Source organism: Neoarius graeffei, chromosome 17, assembly GCF_027579695.1.
Source record: "Neoarius graeffei isolate fNeoGra1 chromosome 17, fNeoGra1.pri, whole genome shotgun sequence".
NCBI lineage: Eukaryota > Metazoa > Chordata > Actinopteri > Siluriformes > Ariidae > Neoarius > Neoarius graeffei.
The window spans coordinates 44,856,440-44,862,784 of record NC_083585.1 but is presented as its reverse complement, the minus strand read 5'-3'; the positions used below and the strand labels follow the sequence as shown (position 1 = coordinate 44,862,784).

At 40.4% G+C, this 6,345-nt stretch overlaps 1 long non-coding RNA gene across 2 annotated transcripts; it reads right to left on the bottom strand.

Moving 5' to 3' along the window:
• Window positions 1-235: 235 nt before the first annotated feature.
• On the bottom strand, window positions 236-4,885 carry LOC132864750 (uncharacterized). Of its 2 annotated transcripts, none has more exons than XR_009650248.1 (3): window positions 4,538-4,885; window positions 4,386-4,437; window positions 236-354 (listed from the first exon to the last, which is right to left on the bottom strand). It is a non-coding gene; the product is annotated as an uncharacterized LOC132864750 (long non-coding RNA). The 2 variants fall into 2 exon arrangements; XR_009650247.1 differs by lacking the exon at window positions 236-354 and adding an exon at window positions 3,895-4,238.
• Window positions 4,886-6,345: the final 1,460 nt, after the last annotated feature.

Sequence of the window (6,345 nt, the reverse complement as noted above, 5' to 3'; positions counted from 1 at the left end):
AATCCTTCAGTTACATTAATACATTACGATATCAGCATTCTCGAAGGCCAACACTAACTTACCCACGAGTCAGTGCTGTCAGTGCCGCAGTGCGGTTACCTTCCAGCTGATGTAGCATTCATCAGTAGTGTTAGCGAAGACCAGTGCTAGCTTACCCACAACTCTGTGTTTTTTCGAAGATCTTTCAAAAAAAGAAAATGCCCACTACATACCCGGATATCAGGAAATTGAGAGATGACACCGACATTCAAGCCAGATATAGTGCAAAGCTTGATTCCCTGCTGGGAGACGAACCAAACATGAGACAGCTTGACGATGTGGAGGAACGGATGATAGAGGCCATTCAGGAGGCATCTAAGGAAATACCACCAAAGATCAAGAAGGAGATTAATAAACTGTGGACAAACCATGCCTACCAGGAGCTCACACAGAGACTCCGGGTGGAGAAGGACCCGATAAAGAAAAAAATAATTGTACTATGAGGTGAAAAAGATGCGTATGGAGCTGAAGAATGCCTACTTTAAAGCTAAGGCAGACCAACTGAATTTTGCAAGTGAACAGAGGGAAACCAAGGAGGAATTCTGCCCGATGAAAGAACACACATCAATGCCGTGACTCAACAGACCATTGATTTCAACTCGAAAACTCGAGGAACACTTTTCAGCGCTCAGTGATCATGATTTTGAGCTACAACCGGAACTGGAACAGCCCGAGAACTACCTGTGTATATTACCGCCAACTGATTTGCCTGCCGTAAATGTCATGGCACCATGAAGAAGTTGAGAACAGCATAAAGAGACCGAAGAATGGCAGATGTCAGGGGACGGATAAGATCTACACGGAACAAGTGAAATACTCGATGTTGATGGAACTGTTGAACTACAACAGATAAACATCTGATGCAATATATATTCTATGCCAGTTGCTCAAAAACGTAAGAAAATCAAAATTCTCTGTTTTTATAGCCTTTGTGGATCTTAAGGCTGCCGATGATTGGATCCCAAGGGATGCTTTGTTCAAATGTCTGGAAATTCGACTCCATTCCTCAAATCTGGTATCCGTATTACATGCATTATACACTGGCATGAAGGTATTCATTAAAGGAAGTATGCGTCTCTTTGAGTAAAGTTGTTTCGTGTTCTTGTAACATTCAGTAAACTGGCACACTTACAGATTTATAACTCAACTACACTTAATGGCAAAAGAAAAAGCCATAAATATAAGACTATTTATTTGCCTGCATAGCTGCTGTAGAATCTTTGTTTGTCTTGATAGGTTGACAGACAGACAGACAGACAGACAGACAGACAGACAGATAGATAGATAGATAGATAGATAGATAGATAGATAGATAGATAGATAGATAGATAGATAGAGTGGTGCTTGAAAGTTTGTGAACCCTTTAGAATTTTCTATATTTCTGCATAAATATGACCTAAAACATCATCAGATTTTCACACAAGTCCTAAAAGTAGATAAAGAGAACCCAGTTAAACAAATGAGACAAAAATATTATACTTGGTCATTTATTTATTGAGGAAAAAGATCCAATATTACATATCTGTGAGTGGCAAAAGTATGTGAACCTTTGCTTTCAGTATCTGGTGTGACCCCCTTGTGCAGCAATAACTGCAACTAAACGTTTCCGGTAACTGTTGATCAGTCCTGCACACCTGCTTGGAGGAATTTTAGCCCATTCCTCCATACAGAACAGCTTCAACTCTGGGATGTTGGTGGGTTTCCTCACATGAACTGTTCGCTTCAGGTCCTTCCACAACATTTCCATTGGATTAAGGTCAGGACTTTGACTTGGCCATTCCAAAACATTAACTTTATTCTTCTTTAACCATTCTTTGGTAGAACGACTTGTGTGCTTAGGGTCATTGTCTTGCTGCATGACCCACCTTCTCTTGAGATTCAGTTCATGGACAGATGTCCTGACATTTTCCTTTAGAATTCGCTGGTATAATTCAGAATTCATTGTTCCATCAATGATGGCAAGCCGTCCTGGCCCAGATGCAGCAAAACAGGCCCAAACCATGATACTACCACCACCATGTTTCACAGATGGGATAGGGTTCTTATGCTGGAATGCAGTGTTTTACTTTCTCCAAACATAACGCTTCTCATTTAAACCAAAAAGTTCTATTTTGGTCTCATCCATCCACAAAACATCCACAAAACCCTGCCATGCACACCATTGTTGTTCAGTGTTCTCCTGATGGTGGACTCATGAACATTAACATTAGCCAATGTGAGAGAGGCCTTCAGGTGCTTAGAAGTGACCCTGGGGTCCTTTGTGACCTTGCTGACTATTACACGCCTTGCTCTTGGAGTGATCTTTGTTGGTCGACCACTCCTGGGGAGGGTAACAATGGTCTTGAATTTCCTCCATTTGTACACAATCTGTCTGACTGTGGATTGGTGGAGTCCAAACTCTTTAGAGATGGTTTTGTAACCTTTTCCAACCTGATGAGCATCAACAACACATTTTCTGAGGTCCTCAGGAATCTCCTTTGTTCGTGCCATGATAAACTTCCACAAACATGTGTTGTGAAGATCAGACTTTGATAGATCCCTGTTCTTTAAATAAAACAGGGTGCCCACTCACACCTGATTGGCATCCCATTGATTGAAAACACCTGACTCTAATTTCACCTTCAAATTAACTGCTAATCCTAGAGGTTCACATACTTTTGCCACTCACAGATATGTAATATTGGATCTTTTTCCTCAATAAATAAATGACCAAGTATAATATTTTTGTCTCATTTGTTTAACTGGGTTCTCTTTATCTACTTTTAGGACTTGTGTGAAAATCTGATGATGTTTTAGGTCATATTTATGCAGAAATATAGAAAATTCTAAAGGGTTCACAAACTTTCAAGCACCACTGTAGATACTGTAGATAGATAGATAGATAGATAGATAGATAGATAGATAGATAGATAGATAGATAGATAGATTATAGTGGGAGACAGCAAGAAAGAGAGAAAAAGAGAGCACTCCCTGGAGACTTTAGCTTGTGTGAAACTAAATCAGGTTTAATACACGCTCTTTATGATCAATTATTCCTGGTGATGGAGTAGGGTTGCCACCTGTGTCTGACAAAAATCCTGGACATTTCGACCATCCAATCGACCTTTTTGCTTGTAAGCAACGGCGCCCTTCACACATCTAACCCAAGACAAAAATCGCCCTTCTACGCTGAAACTGTATTGCTCTAATTAGTAAAAATGACGCTTTTGCTAGTTATTTGTTTAGTTAATTGCTTTACATAATATAGCAGGTCTTCAGTAGCCTGGCAAGCCAGACTAAATGTGAATATTTAGTCTGGCCTCGATCCATAGACATTTCCGAAGCGGGTAGGAGGAACAACCCGCTGTCTTTCAAACTGTCTCTGTGCGTATAGGCCAACGCTCTGACCAATCAGCGCAACAGTGACTGTGACGTAGTCAGAGCGACAGAAAGCAGTGGGGGAGGCCTTGAAATAAATCATTTTTCAAAATGCGTATTAATTAATAAACGTTCTAGATATTAAGAAGTTTGGAGATAATGACCACAAGTTTGGAGTCTGTACCACATACATAACATAGTCATTTTTTTCCCCCAAGTGTTTTTCAAGGGTTTGCTTAAACTGTTTTTGAGAGTTTTTATTTAGTGGTGTTTGGTGAAATAATTTCCCTTAAATTTAAAATAACGGGAAAATAAGAAACAATCAAAAAGTAATGTTTCAAAGCTGTTTATTAATTCTTCGTACTGCACAAACTAGCCCCATCCTTTTGGCTACGAGCGGAGCCAGCTGGTAGATCAGACTTTTGCCATAGCCGGTCGGCAAAACAGCGAAAACGTCCTTCTTGAAAAGGAATGAGCGGAGAGCCTCTTCCTGCTCATGTTTCAATGAAAACCCCAAGTCTAATTCTTCTAAAACTGATTCCAAAGCGGAGTCAAACGAGCGCTGTTCACTAGCCGTAGCCATCTTTCCTGCTGCGCTTTCTCCAGCGTCGCGCAGCTTTGTCGTCACTCCTGCAAAAGGCCGCCCAAAGAATCCAAACAAAAACCTTGCGTTGTGATTGGCGGGCACGATTTGATGCCCGGGGTGTTTTTGTTTACATGGTGCGAGGCTAGACCCATTCGCTAGGCAAAAATATTTTTGGCCGCTAGGCGGGTGGGTCTAGTTTACTAGGCTAGGTCTTCAGTATTTTGATTTATTTCCAACAGTTTTTGGTTGTGGACACCTGGGGGCAGTAGTGGGCACAGGTAAAAGGGAAATACATAAGTTCTGTTTGTTTGCTTATGTGGAATAAAAATAAATAATCTAATTTTTCATTGTATCTAAGAATACCTGAATGTAGCAATGTAAGGCGTAGTGTCAAACAGCTTACCTGATTGCTTAGAGTGTGGTGTGTGCTTTGCTTGTGCCTCTGCTGCTCTTGGCTAAACAAATATATAGGAGGACATGTAACTGATATAACTTGGCACATACAGGAGTATGTTACTACACTACACTATTTCCTTTAATTCACCAAAACCTTACCTAATCTTCCATTTATATTTGGTGTTTTTCTTTGCTGCTGCTATGAGTCCTGGCTGATTTTCAATGAATGTCTTGAACTCAGTACAGGACAACTGAAAGTTTAGCCTGACTTGAAGCTCAGCCTTCACCATTGCAACAGAGAGTCTATTTCTTTTATCAGTCCAAGCCGGTTCCAGGCGAGCACCAACTCTCTGCTGGGCCAGAGGAAAGAACCGCTTACGTCAGCGGGGGGGCGGAGTTGTTAAGACCAACAACAATAACAAGACCATGAAAGATCGCCATTTTTAAGCGCCGAGAAGCAGCAGCTGTACAAACGCGAAGTCATCCATTATTATTATTATTGTTGTTGTTGTTACTGCTGCTTCTTCCGTGTTTTTGCTTTGATATTCGCGCCAAGGTTTATGTAAACGTCGCGCCGTAACTGACGTATACAGCGACGTAAGTGACTTATACAGCGACGTAATGACGTATTCAGCGACGTGATGACGTGACTCCGCTTAGTGGCGCTTAGCACGGGCGAGCTATGGAAAAGCAAACTGGTTCTCGGCTGGCTCGCAAGTTGAAATACACGTTTTGCCCATCATGTACAAAAAACCGGGACATTCAGTGTCCCGGATTTTTATTTTTATTTTCCGGGACAGACCATGAAAATCCGGGACAATCAGGAAAAACCGGGACAGGTGGCAACACTATGATGGAGACGTGTGGATTGAAATCTAACATGAAAATTGATTTAAGAGCTTTCATAGATACCAACAAAATAACTTAGAACTGTGATGAACCCACACCAATACAGTTAGCACATTACTCACTTAATCATGAACAGAGGTGGACAGTAACAAAGTACATTTACTTGAGTACTGTACTTAAGTACACTTTTTGAGTATCTGTACTTTACTTGAGTATTATTTTTTTTGGAAACTTATGACTTTAACTTCACTACATTTGAAAGACAAATATCGTACTTTTTCTCCACTACATTTCTGTCAAGATCCTCGTTACTCGTTACTATGAAGCGACTTTGAAAGTGGATGTTTTTTGTTTTCTTTTATAAAACATGATTGGTTTCTTTTGCAGGTGACACTGAGACAGCCTCTCAGTAATCACTAGGGTCATGTTACGTCCATAGCCTGTATAAAATCAAGATCAATTTCTCAGCAGTATTATTTGAACACGATCAATTGATGGCAGAATGGAAGGAGGCGTTTTTTTCTGGAGAATGCGCGCCCTCATGACCATACCTAGAAGCCATGTTTCAGTTTTCAGAAGGGATTAAAGATTTTAAATGTTTGCTTTGTTTGCCTAAAACAAACTACATCACGGCCTACAAAAACTCGCCATCCAACCTGTAGAAGCATATTGAGGTATGCAAACATTTTATACCAAGAGAAAGCTTGCAACGAAGTTGTCTGTGCTTTTAGAGCTAGCGATAACGTCTGGTTAGTCAAATGACTTTCTATGGATTTGCCCACCAAGTTGCTACAGCCTTGTCCACGGCTAACAATAACACATAGCTAGTTAATTTGGACACTGTTAGTTAGCATGTAAAAACAGAGTTAAACTAATATGAATAATGTTAACTTTAGCATAATTTTGCCAAATAAACAGAATGTAGAAATCTTTCTTTTCTAGTAACATTAGCTACCCAATATGATTTTGAGTTTGAAAAGAGTTTGTTAGCATGTCAGGTGGAGCGTCAGCTCTACAGGTTCTACAAACTAGTCAGAAAATCCAGTCGGTTGCTTCAGAGGCATTAGGTTTTGTGTTATGGCAATAATACAATGATGCATTGACCGAAAATGTACTTT